The sequence below is a fragment of the Musca autumnalis genome, unplaced genomic scaffold (assembly GCF_047663935.1).
Source record: "Musca autumnalis isolate F117 unplaced genomic scaffold, ASM4766393v1 scaffold_1, whole genome shotgun sequence".
NCBI classification, from domain to species: domain Eukaryota; kingdom Metazoa; phylum Arthropoda; class Insecta; order Diptera; family Muscidae; genus Musca; species Musca autumnalis.
The window spans coordinates 268,413,726-268,431,517 of NW_027411644.1; the positions used below are offsets into that span (position 1 = coordinate 268,413,726).

The 17,792-nt window shown below is 35.0% G+C and overlaps 1 protein-coding gene and 1 long non-coding RNA gene across 2 annotated transcripts in view; one reads left to right on the top strand and one right to left on the bottom strand.

Moving 5' to 3' along the window:
* Nucleotides 1-17,792, bottom strand: part of LOC141389530 (uncharacterized) — a 1,388,168-nt gene that overhangs the window by 322,648 nt on the left and 1,047,728 nt on the right. The gene's annotated exons all lie outside the window — the stretch shown is intronic.
* LOC141391257 (uncharacterized) lies at nucleotides 10,767-15,616 on the top strand. Its single transcript, XR_012409603.1, has 2 exons — nucleotides 10,767-10,992; nucleotides 11,044-15,616. It is a non-coding gene; the product is annotated as an uncharacterized lncRNA (long non-coding RNA).

The following is a 17,792-nucleotide window of genomic DNA, read 5'->3' on the forward strand; positions in this document are numbered from 1 at the left end:
GTGCTCTTTCAATATATGTGTTGATGGTATTGTCTTTTATTGCAGTCAACAGCCTCTGTGAGCCGTCTATCCAAAATTTTTTGTTCACATGGATGTTATCATGATCAATGTTATAAGCAGCTAGCTGGGACTTAAAATCTTTGAACCACGATATATTTTTATTCAAAAGTTTCTTTCCGAGAACATGAGGCAATCTATGACTTTCTAGATCAAATATGACTCTTGCCAAATATTGTAAATGGATGGAATACGTATATATGAAACCAGGTTCATATCCTGTTTCTATTGCAATGACATAATTTGGGGTGGAATCCGGCAGCTTCAATATTTTTTTGATAAAATATCGATATAATTTTTCTACCTCATTGAAATAACAGTTTCCCCAAATTTGTGCCCCATAACTATGAATCGCCCGACACACTGCCAAAAACATCTTCCATTTTGCTGTAAGGCTCACTGTCGATTTTGATATAAAGTTTTTCCAAGTAGAGTTCAGAGAAATTTTAGTAGCTTCATCTTTTTTTAGCAAATGTTTGGTAAAGGATAGCTTAGGCGTTAAGAGCATACCAAGGTATTTATATTCATTCACTATTCGTATTGTTTCTCCATTAAATGACCATTTTTCGTTTACTGCAAGTTTGCCTCCTTTACGAAACACCATTATTTCCGATTTTTCTTGGTTAACTTCCATTCCCCACAAGGAGCAATATGCTTCCAGATTATATATCATACGCTGTAGAGTTATTGGATTATCCGCCAGTATGACAATGTCATCTGCGTACATTAAAAGTCTGATGTTTACCTCGTCGATATTGAGACCTCCTTCAAGACTATCATGTAAATCATTCAGATAAATAGCGAATAGAGATGGCGATAATAAACAACCCTGTTTAACGCCAGTGCGTGTTTCAAAATAATCAGACATTTGGGTTCCTGACCAAACAGCCGATTTTGTATTTTCATAGCTTTTTTTGATAAAGTTGATTATTTTTGGTGTCAGTCCGATTTCGTGTAGCTTATATATAAGAAGATCCCTTGGCACTCTATCGAAAGCAGCTTTAAAATCAACGAAGAAAGCATACACTTTTTTGTTTTCGCTTAGTTTTAGGTTTATTAAAGCTGCCAAATTAAAAATATTATCTACTGTTGAGTAGCCTTTCCTGAATCCCGCTTGGTACTCCTTTATTATATTGTTTCTATTTAGCCATTCCGATATTCTGCTGTTGACCATTCCCATCATTACTTTTCCAATGCAATTCATGAATGTAATTCCTCGATAGTTGTTTACATTATTTACATCTCCTTTCTTATGTATTGGGAATATTACACCATTACGAAATATTTCAAAGTCATCCAGTCCATTCAGGATATTGTTAAATGCATTACATATTGTTTCCAAGAAGTTATCAGTTGCATTTATAAAGAACTCATAAGAAACTCGATCTTCACCTGGCGCTTTGTTTGCCTTGACCTTTTTAAGTTGTTCTTATATTTTTGTGGGCTTATTAAGTACCTAATAATCTTGCTTTAAAACGAGATAATTTTAAAAATATCAATTTTTAAAAAAAATTGTTAACAGCGAAAATCAAAATTCGATTTTTTACAAAAAATTTACCGTTTTTTTTGACCACTAATCGGTCAAAAAAATTTTTTAAAGGAAATTTCTCATATATAAAGACAAGATTTTCATAAATTCAATATGCTCACAAACAATATGAAGACTAAACACCAAATTTCAGTCATATCGGGTGGATATTGAGGCCACAACACTCAAAATACCAAAAATGAGGAGGCACGGTTGTATGGGAGCTATAGGAAGACGAGGACCTATACCGACATATTTCTGGTGGAAGGAGACTTAATACCAATTTTTAGCCATTTCGGTGTGATAATCAGGCTAAAACCTCCAAAATACCGAAAATCGGGAGGTACCGTCCTATGGGGGCTATATGAAGGCGTGGACCTATGCAGACAAATTTCAAGGTGAGGATATAATGCCCCCTATGAAGACTAAATACCAAATTTTAGCAATTTCGGTGTAATAATGAGGCTAAAATCTTCAAAATACCGATAATCGGGAGGTACCGTTGTATGGGGGCTATATCAAAACGTGGACCTAAGCCCACAATTCTCTGTTGGAATGTTTGATACCTCTGCCGAAGGATAACCACAAAATTTGAATACTTTCGGTTGGTCATTGTGTCTAAAACATTCAAAATACCGAAAATCGGGAGGTACGGTTCTATGGGGGCTATATCAATACGTGGACCGACCAACCCAATTTTTTGTCCTGAAGATTGTAAGTCAATAATAGGCACGTGTACCAAAATTTATGCACCTACGACAACTCCTTCTATTTTTGGCCACAGTTAGTATGAACTCGCGACATTGTGTGACGTAGGCTGACAAAATTAGGCTCAAACCTTACTTATATCAATAGAACATCAGGCAGTTAAAGAGTTTTTACCCAACATTTGGATATATACATACTCTTTCTTAATACAATTTTTTAATTCTTTGGTGAAATATGTGCACTGAGCAAAAATAGGCCTCTCTAACATATGTACCAAACATATTTTGCAGCAAACATATATTTGTTTGCAATCAATCCCAAACATAACATATGTTTGGGTCCTGCAAACAAATATATGTTTGGGTGCATACAAATTATATTTTTGGGTGCAAACACATACAAACCCAAAAGCCAAAAAAAAAAAAAAAAAAAAAACAAACACATGCACCAGTGGGCGCTTACTGAGAGCAAGGGAGCGTAAATTTCAATGTAAAACACATTGAAATGTATGCTCACTTGCTCTCAGAAAGCGCTCACTGGCTATCTGTAACATATACACACATTTATAAATGGTCGTGGTTTATTGAAACGCATGGAAATAAGCAACAACAGACACATAGGTACATAAAAAAATCCAAGGAAATGCATAACAGACTTTAATAAAATAAAAATGGAATGAAATAATTTATAAAATGTTACACTTTTAAAAAGACATAAATATATAGAAACATCGATGAACGCTTCTCCTTAGTTGTGAAATAAAGCACATTTTCCTCAAAGTTGAAATCATCAGCGGGAAATCGGCATCTGGAATCAAATGATTATATAATGTAATAAATAGGTACATCCATATTTCAAATATACATATGTATGTATGTATATAAAAATGTATTGATGTAATTACCAATATTAAATGAGATTTCTTCCTTGTCCAAAAAAATATTTCCATTCGCCTTTTTGATTCAATTGTAAAATTTCCAATGATAAAATCTATTGGGCATTTAATTTACTAAAAACACCATTTCTTTAAGAAAACACAAAACACTGATTTATTCACTCACTTTACCGTCTTTACTCAACGATTGCATTTTGAAAACTGAATAAAAAGGAACAACATAATTAATAAATTTTTTTCTTTTCTTCTTCGCTTGCTGCGTTGGTTAGCAACAACAAAGCAGGAAACACACGTTTTTGGCCCAAGCTTCTGCGTCTCCTATTACACCATACACACAGCTCTTTATTATAAAACAAGATTCCGCAGCCGCGAGAGCTTTGTTGTCACACTCTTTGACAAAAATCCTCTCTCCACCCATGAAAAATATGTTCTAACATAGAAAATATGTTGGTACCCAAAGAAATAAAATTGAGATACGTTTCAAAATGTTGCAAACATATATTTGTTTGGACACAAACAAATTATGTTTTGATCCAAACATATATTTGTTTGCAACCAGTCCTAAACAAATATTTGTTTGGATCCAAACTTATTTCTAACATATATTTTTCTGTGTGTATGTACAGTTGCGTTCAAAATAATAGGAGTGCCCATACATAAAATGGAATTTGGTTTTCAAGCAAACTTCAAATCCATTGGATATTATATTCTTTTGTTAGCATATTTCAATATATTTTCATAAACGATAGGAAACAAATTGTTACCTTGTAATTTAATAAAACCGAATATATGCCGTCCTTACTTGTTTTTTGTTTTTGTACAATCATAATCTGAGGGTATTTAGCTATCGGCAACGCCTAATATCAACAATTACCCAGCATTTAGCATATTTCCGTAACACGACTCTCAAAACATCCAGCCATCAGTAATGACCCACATTTTAAATTTCAGCATTAAATTCTAATTTTAACCGTACGCTAAATACCTTTGACTTCAAAAACGCGGGCGTATGTCACTGGTAAACACATTCAATTTTACAGCATTCAGTACCTTTTCGTATACGGACGTATATAACAGCTTCACATCAACAGTGACCCACACTTCTAATATGATAAGTCTAACTTTACGCATTCGTTAAATAACATGACCCAGCAATTAGTTCCGTATTTATCCAGAACGATTGCCCAAAACCCCCAGCCGTATATTCCTCCTACACACCAACAGTATCCCATACTACAAACTTTAAAGTTCTAGTTTCAGAGGTTTCGCTTAGCTGTTTTATATATTAAACCTGTATTAACCCGACGATCCCTGTGGGTAATTTTACATGATTGTGTATGCGTATTTGCCACGCTGTTTGAGATATTTATTCAACGTGGGTGTAGGTAGGTTGATTTCAGAAGAATGAACAAATGGAAAGTACTTTTAAATAAATGACTAGATTGACGAAGTTATGCTTGTTTAAGTATAAGTAGTCGACTAAAAATTTGGATATGAAATATTTTAGTGATTTGCCGTTAAGTATCACATGAAAGAATAATTGTAGCCAACATTTTTTGAAAAATCTTACTCAAAGTTTCCATGGGCCCTATATATAGCTAATATTAAAATCTGACCTGATTTCATAAATTTTTTGTTTATTAAGCCACAGAATTGAACTGGTAAAATTTGTTCATCGATTCAACAATAAATTTTTTCTGAAGATTTCGTGAAAATTCGCCTTTGGCTCCATACAAATTACTATGGAAACTTTGGGGCCCCAGTGCACAGTATGGAAAAGAGTGCCAAAAAATAGTTATATTCGACCTACCGCCTCCAAATTTATAACAAGCCAAAAAGATAGAAAACCATTTTTAGTGGATGTAGGTCCATATTTGGGTATAGCTCCCATAAAAAGGTACCGTCCGATTTTTGGTATTTTGACGATTTTGGCCAAATTTACCAACCGATTTGGATGTTATTTTGCATTTTGAATTCTGAGTGAATAAAATACCTCCTTGCAAAAAATTTTCAGTATAGGTCCATGTTTATGTATAGCCCCCATATAAATGTACCCTCAAATTTTCGGTATTTTGAAAATTTTAGCGAAATTTTCGAACTGATTTGGCTGTAATTTGGCATTTTGAGTTCTGAGTGAACCTAATACCTCCATGCAAAAAATGGTCAATATAGGTCTACCTTTAGGTATAGCCCCCATATAAACGTACCTCCCGGTTTTTAGAAATTTTACGATTTTACCCACATTTTCCAACCGATTCGGCTGTAATTTTGCATTTTGAGTTATAAGTGAGCAAAATACCTCCTTGCAAAAAATGTTCAGTTTTGGCCCATGTTTAGGTATAGCTCCCATATAAACGTACCTCCCGACTTTCGGAATTTTGACGATTTCACAGGCGTGGTATAAGAGGAATAACTTAGCGGGTGGCAGATTGGGGCAGATGGACTTATTTAATCGTAAACTAGAGACTATCCCCTGGATTTTAAACAAATTTTCGAGACTCACAAATGCTCACAACATTAGTAAAACTCAACATAAATTAATAGTAATTATATTAAAAATAGCAGAAAAAGTCATTTATAAAGAAATTATTTTTAATGAAGTTAGAAATCGAATTATAAATTTGTTTTTTGGTTAAAACATTGTCAATGTCATCACCTATAAGTTTCATATTCAAAATTGCACATTCACCTCTCCATTTTTTTATAATTTTACTCATAACCTACGAATGCTTTGCGGATGTATTTTTCGTTTTTAAGGCCTCACATACAAATCACAACTTCTTCGACTTAATTCGGCATATAACCGCTGCATATTTACAAAACTAATGCTGTATGTTAAAAATTTGATATGTTTAGAGAATATTTATTTCAATCTCAATTAAATTTGTCGCCATCAATTTTTCGATTTTTGTCCACGGGCCGAACCACTGTGCAGTGGCACGTGTTAACATATTCCGATTGTACTCAAACTTTGGTAATCTTAAAAACTGACAAAATTAAACACTTTAGGGGGTGCTGCATAAAAAAATCGGACATCGATTTTTTCTCTTTGAGTTAAAACCAGTATAGTCCTCATATAACAGTACCGGACGGTTACATACATTTTGACGATTTGAGCTACGTTTTCGGACCGAAATAACTTTGATTTGGCATTTAAGGTTCGATGTGACCAAGAAACTTCTCCACCAAAAAGTATGGACATAGGTACATGTTTTCACATAGATATTTTGACGTTTTTAGCAAAATTTTCGGACAGAATAAGCTATAATTTGGCATTTAAGGTTCAATGTGGACAAAAAACTTCTCCACAAAAAATCATGGACATAGGTTAACGGTTTGTTATAACCCTCCCTATAACGGTGCTTTCCGATTTCAGGTATTTTGAGGTTTTTAGCTATGTTTACATACCGAATTATTTATAATTTGGCATTTAGAATTCTCCACGATCAGGAAACGTCTTTGCAAAAAATAATGGACATATGTTGGTCTAAGCTGTGTTAAAAAATGTCAAAATACCTGAAATCGGGTGGTACCGTTATATAGAGTCTAGAACAAAGCCTGGACTTATGTCCATTATTTTTGGTGGAGAAGTTTCTTGACCACAGGAAATCCCAAATGCCTAAATATAGCTTATTTGGTCTGAAAATGTAGCTACAATCGTCAAAATACCTGAAATCGGGCGGTGCCGTTATATGAGGGCTATACCAAAACGTGGACCTATATAGTCCTTCTTCGAACTCAACCTGCCCCGAAGCAAAAGACCCACCCATCCAAAAATTTTAGAGTCATATCACAATTTATGTGGATGCTAGAGTGATTTCCACAATCGGACGGAGGGACGGACTTGCATAAAAAGTAGAAAAGTAAAAACACAAAAAAATGTATAACTTATCTATTTTTTCAACCGATTTCATTAGTTGTCGTTGTCGAATGCTGACTTCATTTCCTTCTTGGTAAAATCGAATCATTATACTGTTTGGTATCTTCTAAGCAGCCTAAAGCACGAAGAAAATCATTTTCCCGATTTTTGATGCTTTTTTTCGGATTTCAACTACTATAACTTAGCCGTTTGTTGACCGATTTCAAATCTTTATGGATTGTTCAAAAGATATTACTCACTTACTTACTTATGCCCGTTTAAAGTTGAAAATTTCAAAAAACCTTGTGTAACACAGTGTAATTTTATGTATTGGATGAAGGGCAATATTATCAGGTTTTCAAACGATTCTACTCTGAAAAATTTAAATACGAGCATTCCAAATTATATGAACATCACCATATAGTACTTCAGAATTGGCTAATTTGTGAACTATATATGACAAATATGGACCCATTTTTCATTCCACTTCCATCAATTTTTCAAAACCAAACTTTTCAAAGGTTTTAGGGATTTCCGGCTTGTTGAAAAATTAAAAAAACACACAAGAACCAAACGCATCAGTTTTTGTAATGACCTGAAAATTAGTTTCTATTGATATAAATCTTGAAAGAAATAAAACATTCCACAGACACTTACTAAAGATAATGGCTTAACAAATAGTTTTGTTCGCGTGCCATGGATTAACGATTAAAACATCATAAAAACAACGGAGATAATTATCGAAATTGAAACCAGTGAAATGATTAATTTTCACAGTCTCCGTGTCTTCTGAACAATCAACAACACGTACCTAACTACACATGTACATTAGGGATATAACTTTTTGCACTTTTTTGCAAATATCAAAAATACCACCACATAGCCGTGTAGAGCATGAAAAACTATTATGAAATACGGTGTCAATTTTTCTCTACCGCGAAAAAAGTTTCCGCACCAAATGCATTGAAGTTCTGTAATGCATTTTTTAATTTTATCTGTCATAAAAACATATTTGCTTTTCATTAAAATTTTTATTTTTTTGTAATCTAATTTAAAATCATTATCAAAGCGTTCTGGACCAATTTGTTCTCAAATCGCGCCATTTCGGACCATATTAGGATTTTTTGACACTATTGCAATTTTTGATTTTTCTTTATAAACTCGTGAATTTTATGTTTATATTTTTTTAACCTATCGGACAAGAGAATATGGAGTCATTTGCAACTAATACGCGAAAGTTACAGGCTGTTTTTGTGGACTTTGCCTGTGAGAATTGTATTTTTTCTATAAATATTTATGTTGCCGCCACCTGCAAAACTTTTATTTAGTGTATAATTTGTTGTCATACGCTTAGCTTTTATTTAAAATAGTTTATATTAACTCGTCGAATAATTTTTCGGAGTTAAATTTGTGGCATTCACGTCAATGGCTAGGCGCCATTTTCGGGTCTTTGGAAATTGGTACTTAGCCTGGCCGGACGCTGCGATATTTTCAATTAGAAATATAATCTTGAATAATCTAGTAAATCATAAAATATTCTAGTGGTTTCCATACCAAAAAGTAAGCTATATGGTGAACTAAAACTGGATATATTTGAATTAATGTAAACCAAATTATTTTATAGGAATTTTAATATAAGAAATATTGGATTGAAATAAATTGAATTTCTTTGATAAACCAATATCTTCTTTATTCAAAATCCCGTGGAAATCACTAGCGAGGCGGATTCCTCACCCAACATTTTTAAAATTCTTTTTGTGCCAATCAAGCATCTACAACCCTATCCGTGGAAGTATCTATATTCAGCACCTATTTGCCAATCACAGTAAGTACCAATGGAGGGTCAACTATTTTGTCCTAAATCTCCACCTTGCCCAAACCCACTTGACCAAAACTTGATTACCTGCACCATTTGCCACAAGAGCTTCGAATCTCCACAAAATAATGGAAACGACGAAGTATCAAACTCAGTTTTCAAATGCCAAACATGCATATCGAATCAAGTTGATGTTACGTCACCCCGCTCTTCTAGCAGTGCAAGTAATCATTCTTCGAGACATTCTAGTAACTCCCAATCACGAAGCCTTCAACTGGATCTTCAACGTTTAGAGGAGGAAAGGTCTCTTAACCAAAAATATTTAGAGAAGAAGTATAGGTTATTAAAACGCCATGAAAATGAACGTCTTAGTACCACTTCTACGTCAAGTTCATTGTCTGTCCACGATTGGTTGCAAAACCAGCCTCAAGCAGATTGTGCAACTACGAATCCAAATAAAACAACACAAGAGCCGCTATCGGATCAACGTCATGCAAATCCGCTTCAACAAAATAAAACGGCCCAACCGCAAGCGTCAAACAGCTTGCCACAAAAATCTGTTTATTTTGGAAACAATTCAGAAGCATGTACTCATTTCAACAACCAGATGTTTAATAATAATATTGAACCGAGGCTTACCAATGTTCCTGCAAACACATCGCAAGGAATTTTTAACTCAACATTTCCATCAGGTTTCGCATCAAATTTCATTAATCAACGGAGACACTCGCTTCCTTATACGTCTGGTCACAATGCATCAAATGGTACAAATCTTGCCAACGATCATTCATACATTCCTATTTCACAAGGTCCGCCAGTAACGAATACTTCTATACACTCAAATTCACGAGGCCGTACGAATACATCCCATAGCAACAATTTTAATTCCACACACCACTCTGCACAACAAAATATGTCCACGGACGATATGGAACTTACTCAACCAACAACATCAACGAGATACTTGGAAACAACACAGCTGAATCGCAGTCAACACCAAGCCCGTAAATCCGTTCCCAAGGAATTGCCAAACTTTTCTGGACAGCCGGAGGACTGGCCCTTATTTTCATCCACGTATGAATGGTCCACAGAAGTGTGTGGATTTACCGACAGCGAAAATCTTATTAGACTACAAAAGGCTCTATCTGGTGATGCATTAAAACAAGTTCAGCACATTTTGGTACATCCAGCAAACGTGAATTGGGTTATGTCAATATTGCGCCTTTTATATGGCCAACCTGAAAAAATTGTAAATTCCATTAAAACCCGAATCAGGAACACACCACCTCTTGATGAAAGCAATTTAAATTCATTTACCACATTTGCTATTAATGTAAAAAGTTTAATTGCCACAATCGAATCATCTAATTTGTTAGATGAATTGAACAACTCTTCACTACTCCAAGAATTAATACAAAAAATGCCACCATTCTATCAGCTGCAGTGGGGAGCACAAAAATTGCAAATATTGAATCAAAACAAAACCCCCAATATGTGTGCATTCGCTCAGTGGATATTTGACATTGGTATCTCTGCCAGCTGTATAACAGTTGAAAACTCTTATACGAACAGAAGAGAACGAACGCAATTAAACAACAATAGTAAGAGAGCGTACATTCACACTCACAACGAAGGCCGCAAGTGTTTTGTATGTAATTTGAGTAATTGCAAATCGATTGTCAACTGTTCTAAATATGTTTCTCTTAATCGTGCTGATAAGTGGAATATTGTTAGAAAACACAAACTCTGTAAGAGTTGTTTATTCAAACACCAAGGCGAATGTAAGAAGAGATCACCATGTGGGGAGCAGGGATGTCAATATTATCACCATCCCACTTTACATCGATATTCCTTATCAAATGACAGCGATAAATCAGTTGATCATAATAAAACAAAAGAAAGCAATATTTGCCGTGTGGATAAAGTGGAAACAATTAATACACATCGTAGCGATTTTACGAAAGTGTTTTTTAAAATAATTCCGATTAAAGTTTTTGGAAATAACAAATTTATTGAAACATATGCTTTTGTCGACGAGGGATCGTCAATAAGCTTAATGGACGAGTCTTTATTAGATGGATTGGGACTGACTGGAACGGCCAGCCCTTTGTGTCTACGGTGGACAGGCGGTATGGAAAGATGTGAAAATAATTCAAAAAAGTTAACCATACATATTTCAGGTGAAAATGGAAAACGTATACCTCTGAATGTAAGCACAGTGACATCATTGGATCTTCCAAGCCAAACGTTAAATTATGGAGACCTCAAGCAAAAATATCAACATTTAAGGAACTTACCAATAAAAAGCTACAGAAATGCCGTGCCAAAGATTCTTATTGGATTGAATCATTTTAATTTGGTGATATCATCAAAAATAAAACAAGGGTGTCTAAATGAACCAGTTGCTGTCCGTACACAGATTGGATGGATTATATACGGTGCAGTATGTCAAAATACGGAGGCAAGTAAAAACTTTTGTTATCATGTATGCGAATGTAGTAAGGAAAATCGAGACTTAGAAGATTTGGTGAAAAGTTTTTATTTCCTTGATAGTATAGGGATTTGTCATAAAGATCCACTAGTAGGGAAGGATGATGAGCGAGCTCTTACACTCTTAAAACAATTTGTGAGACATAGGGATGACGGTCACTTTGAAACTCCGTTGTTGTGGAAATTTGACATTTTGAGTCTGCCCGACAGTTACCCAATGGCCATGAAAAGATTGCTTTGTCTCGAGCGGAAGTTGAACCAAAATTCCGAACTCTTAGATGTATTTAAGAGTACAATTTCCAAATACCAATCAAAGGGATACATCCGAAAATTAACCACTAAAGAGGTCAGTACAAATCGAAAGGTGTGGTATTTGCCTATTTTCGCGGTTTTCAATAAAAATAAGCCTGGGAAATCGCGAGTGGTATGGGATGCCGCAGCAAAGGTAAATGGTGTATCACTCAACTCCTTTCTACTCAAAGGCCCAGATATGCTAGCTTCATTGCCAACAGTTTTGTTTGCTTTTCGTCAAAGGAAGGTGGCTGTGTGTGGTGATATTGAAGAAATGTTCCACCAAATATTTATACGACAGGAAGATCGTGATGTCCAACGTTTTTTATGGAGAGACTGTAATCGAGATATAGAGCCGGAAGTCTTCGTTATGGATGTTATGATTTTTGGTGCTTCGTGTGCACCTAGCATTTCACAATACATCAAAAATTTGAATGCTGATAGATTCGAAGAAGAATATCCTCTTGCTGTTAAAGCAATAAAACAAAATCACTACGTAGACGATCTTCTTATATCATGCGATACTCCCCAAGAGGCTATTAAATTAGTATCTGAAATCAAAACCATTCATCAAGAGGGTGGATTCAACATTCGTAATTGGATTTCAAATAGCAAGGAAGTTTTGTACTCTAATTCAGACTCGCTTCAAAACAATGGCAATAAATGTTTGAATCTAAAGGACTCTGGCCAAGTTGAGAAGGTTCTTGGTGTATTCTGGGAACATGGTGAAGATGTAATTACTTTTAAAATATCTAAATGGCTATTAGATAGTGACATATTCAGCAAACGATGTCCAACTAAACGCGAAATGCTTCGTTTAGTAATGTCAATTTTTGACCCACTTGGTCTTATCGGCAATATTATTATGTACGTCAAAGTTTTGCTCCAGGAGGTATGGAGAACCAAAACAGATTGGGATGAAGAAATATCCCCGGATTTGGCGAAAAAATGGACTCAATGGATTAATGTTTTACCAAATGTTCAAGAAATAAAAATACCGCGTTGCTATCTGCAAACGTTTTCCAGCTATAATGGTGTCGAAGTGGAACTGCATACATTTGTGGATGCTAGTAAGGACGGGTACGCTGCTGTATGTTATTTTCGATTAATAACATGTGCCAACATAATTTGCACTCTGATTGGATCCAAGACTCGCGTAGCTCCCATAAAGATTACGTCGGTGCCACGATTAGAGCTAATGGCTGCATTAATTGGTGCTCGTTATTCTAGGTATATTTCCGACAATCATGAGATAAATATATCGAGGAAATTCTTCTGGTCGGACTCCAAAACGGTTCTGAGCTGGATAAATTCCGATCATAGGAAGTATAACCAGTTTGTAGCTTTTCGAATAACCGAAATTTTAGAGCTCAGCTCACCTAACGATTGGCGATATATACCTACAAAACAAAATGTCGCTGATGAGGCCACAAAATGGTCTCGAATACCTCGAGTTGACAGCTTTAGTCGATGGTTTATGGGTCCTGAGATGTTATATCAGGATGAAAGTACCTGGCCGGTATCATCCACTACCTTACAAGATACGTGTGAAGAAATGATCCATAATGCCTTGAAGATAACAACACAAAATAAACTCATAGATGAGACACGTTTTTCTAAGTGGAAGCGTCTGGTAAGAACTACTGCATATTGTCTACGATTTGTAGATTATATTAAAAGTTTGAAAATAAAGAAGGGAGAATTCACCCAAGAGGAGTTGGTGAATGCGTCAAACTTTCTTATGCGGCAGGCTCAAAAAGAGAAATATTCCCATGAAATTTCCTGCTTACAGATTGGGGAAAGTATACCGAAGTCTAGTGGAATATATAAAAAATCACCCTTCGTGGATCTCAGTGGTGTTCTTAGAGTTGATGGAAGGATTGATAAAGCTAAGATACCAGAGGAACAGAAAAATCCTATAATCCTCCCCAAATCAAGTTATATTACCAATCTGCTAATGATGGATTATCATATTAAATATCACCACATGAATCACGAAACGGCAGTGAACGAGATTCGGCAGCTGTATTCTATAAATAAACTACGTACTGCATATAAACACGTTACCAGGAATTGTCAATGGTGTAAGGTGTATAAGGTCAAGCCAAACGTTCCACTAATGGCTAAATTGCCTCGTGCTAGACTGGCCTCTTTCGAATCACCTTTCTCTTACACAGGCATGGATTTCTTTGGGCCTTTAATGGTAACGGTTGGTCGTCATAAAGAAAAGCGATATGGTTGTCTATTCACATGCTTAACGATCAGAGCAGTTCACATTGAGCTTGTGCATTCTCTTAACACTAGTTCATGTATACTAGCCATCCGTAATTTCATGGCCCGAAGAGGCATTCCAAGAGAATTCTGTAGCGACAATGGCACCAATTTTGTCGGTGCCGAGCGGGAGCTGAGAGAAGCTCTTAATGACGTCGATAAAAATGCGTTTATTAGAGAATTTACCACCACTACGACGAAATGGAACTTCAACCCACCGTCTTCTCCGCACATGGGTGGTGCTTGGGAGCGACTGGTGCGTTCAATAAAAACAGTTTTATACAAAATAATCCCCTCAAGAGCTCCAAATGACGAATTACTCTTCAGCAATTTAATTGAGGTTGAAAATATTATTAACTCAAGACCTTTGGCGTATGTACCTATCGGTGATGAAATTGATGAAGCGATTACACCGAATCATTTTTTAGTGGGAAGCTCCAATGGGCTCAAACCAATGTCTATGTGTGATGATAGTGGCGTGGTGCTAAGGCAAAGTTGGTTAATTTCTCAGCAGTATGCTAATATGTTCTGGAAAAAGTGGTTGGCAGAATATCTGCCCTCGTTAACATGCAGGTCAAAGTGGCTTGAAAGGCATGCTCCTCTTCGTAAAGGAGACTTAGTGGTTATTGTTGATCCCTCTTTCCCTCGTAATGTCTGGCCCCGAGGTAAGGTACTAGAGACTAGATTGGCAAAGGATGGGCAGGTTAGAAGTGCGAAGGTTCTCACTGCTACTGGAATACTGGAACGACCTGTGGCGAAACTGGCAGTTTTGGATGTGGCTTCCCAAAAGTCGTATGCCGGCGATGATTCCCCTAGTCATACTGGGGGGGAGGATGTTGCCGCCACCTGCAAAACTTTTATTTAGTGTATAATTTGTTGTCATACGCTTAGCTTTTATTTAAAATAGTTTATATTAACTCGTCGAATAATTTTTCGGAGTTAAATTTGTGGCATTCACGTCAATGGCTAGGCGCCATTTTCGGGTCTTTGGAAATTGGTACTTAGCCTGGCCGGACGCTGCGATATTTTCAATTAGAAATATAATCTTGAATAATCTAGTAAATCATAAAATATTCTAGTGGTTTCCATACCAAAAAGTAAGCTATATGGTGAACTAAAACTGGATATATTTGAATTAATGTAAACCAAATTATTTTATAGGAATTTTAATATAAGAAATATTGGATTGAAATAAATTGAATTTCTTTGATAAACCAATATCTTCTTTATTCAAAATCCCGTGGAAATCACTAGCGAGGCGGATTCCTCACCCAACAATTTATTCAAACAAAGCAAATTTAAAATTTTAAGTAGAAAAAATATCAAAAGGGTTTTAGTAATCACGGCCGGTGCGGGAACTTTTTTCACAGAATCGGTCTTAGAAACGCGTTTTCATTATTAGGACAAAATTCCCCACATGGTACTGGTGTTGTACTTTTGTAGAAAACAAATACGATTCTCACAAGCAAAGTCAACAAAAACAGCCTGTAACTTTCGCGAATTCGTTTCAAATGACCCCATATTCCCTGGTCCGATAGGTTAAAAAAATATAAACATAAAATTCACGAGTTTATAAAGAAAAATCAAAAATTGCAATAGTGTCAAAAAATCCTAATATGGTCCGAAATGGCGCGATTTGAGAAGAAATTGGTCCAGAACGCTTTGATAATGATTTTAAATTAGATTACAAAAAAATAAAAATTTTAATGAAAAGCAAATATGTTGTTATGACAGATAAAATTAAAAAATGCATTACAGAACTTCAATGCATTTGGTGCGGAAACTTTTTTCGCGGTAGAGAAAAATTGACACCGTATTTCATAATAGTTTTTCATGCTCTACACGGCTATGTGGTGGTATTTTTTTGGTTATAGCCCTAATGTACATATGTATGTATAGACGTTTGTTCATACATATGTACCTTTATCTAATAATTAAACATTGCTAACAATTTATGATAGCTGTGTTTTTTTTGTCGACCAAAAAATATTTATGACAATTGTCTGTCTGGCATTATTAACTTTATGCTAATAACTTTCTACCAATTTTGAGTGTCGCATAAACAACAAGAAGTATTTGCAACTAAAAACGACAACAACAAACACAACAAAAACATTAACTTCAACACTTAAAACAACAGCATATGATATCGTCGTCTCACAGCAAAGACAATAACTACAACAACTTGTTTTACAAATCTTAGCAAATACTAATCCACAATCATAACAAGTTGTAAAAATTCCAAAATTCAAACGGCTGACAACACAAACATCACACCGCTGGCCTATAGCCGTAAGCACGCTGTCAGCCAGCGAGCCAATATGTTGATGGCAAAGAAATACTCTCAGAAAATTGAAGTTTAAAGTCAAAGTCTCAGTTGTAGTTGTCTGTTTGCGGTCGTCACTGAAAACGACAACTATAGCGATAAAGAAAAAACAAAAGAAAATAAACAAAACGAAAACAATAATCTCCATGACAATGACCATAAGCCCGTGAACGTGATTAAAAGACTCACATGCGAAACAACAACAGGGAAAATATAATCTTAGGCTTGGTCGCATCACTCGGAGAAAAATTTTATTTAAATCCCCACATCAGGGTATTAATTTTAAAAAGTTATAGCCCAAAGGTGGATAATGAAGTTTTTTGGTCTTCATTAGCGAAGTTCGTTTTTATACCCATAATATGGAGGGTACCATAATATGGAGGGAATAACTAAATTTGTCATTCCATTTGTAACATATCGAAATGTTCATCGGAGACCATATAAAGTATATATATTCTTGATCAGGGTAAAATTCTAGCCATGTCCGTCTGTTGAAATCAAGATACAGCACGCACTTTTTAAGATAGAGCTTTATCGGTTCATTTTTGATATAGCCCCCAAAGAACGGTACCAGCAAATTTTCGCTATTTTGAAGGTTTTAGCCTTATTGCTGGAATTTGGTTGTATAAAACTTTCCCCAGAAATTTGTCGGTATACAGTGTCGCCCAAAACAAATTTTTTTTAAATTATATTTTTTTTAAGAGAAAAAGTTATAAATTTATTTTTTCTTTTTCTTTTTATTTATTTATATCTTTATTATTGGACAAGGCATATTCATATAAAATAGAAGTGACAATCAGCTGTATTCTTACTTTTTTTTTGTAAATTTAGGGTCTACTCATGAAATTTGAAACTTCGAAATTTGCTACCATAAAATACTGCTTTTCATCCTAAACGTGTAATAAAAATTATCTACGACAGTTCTGAATGCGTTATATTTACATTTTAATTCAAATTTGTTCTATTTTAGAGGATTTTCAAAATGTATTTATGTTTTTCACATTTTTTAAAATGATAATTTTTTTGAGAAAACAAAGTTAATTTTTTAAAATTTCTTTTTATTTATATCTTTATTATTGGAAACGCACAAAAATAAGGAATTTAGAAATAAATAAACAAAAGTTAAAATTAAAAAAGTAGGTCGGAAATATAAGCGGACAAAACTAAAGCACCCCCCAATTTGAGGTACAACAAAAGCTTTTGAAATCAATATTTCGTTCCGTATCCTCTATTCTGGATGACACAAGCACATCTTTTCGGCAGAGAGCATACTAAATTATTAATTAGTGCAGGCGAAATAATTAATTTTCGAAAAATTTAGTTTAAATCCCCAAAATACTGAATTTTTTCGTTGGTATTTTGAAGGTTGTGGCCACAATAATGCACCGAAATGGCTCAAATTTTGTATTTAGACTTCATTTGGGGTATAAAACTTTCCCGTAGAACGTTACCTCCCTATTTTCGGGATTTTGAAGATTGTGGCCAAAATAATCCTCCGAAATCTGGTATTTAGTCTTCGTTGGGGATATAAAACTTTCCTCCAGAAAATTG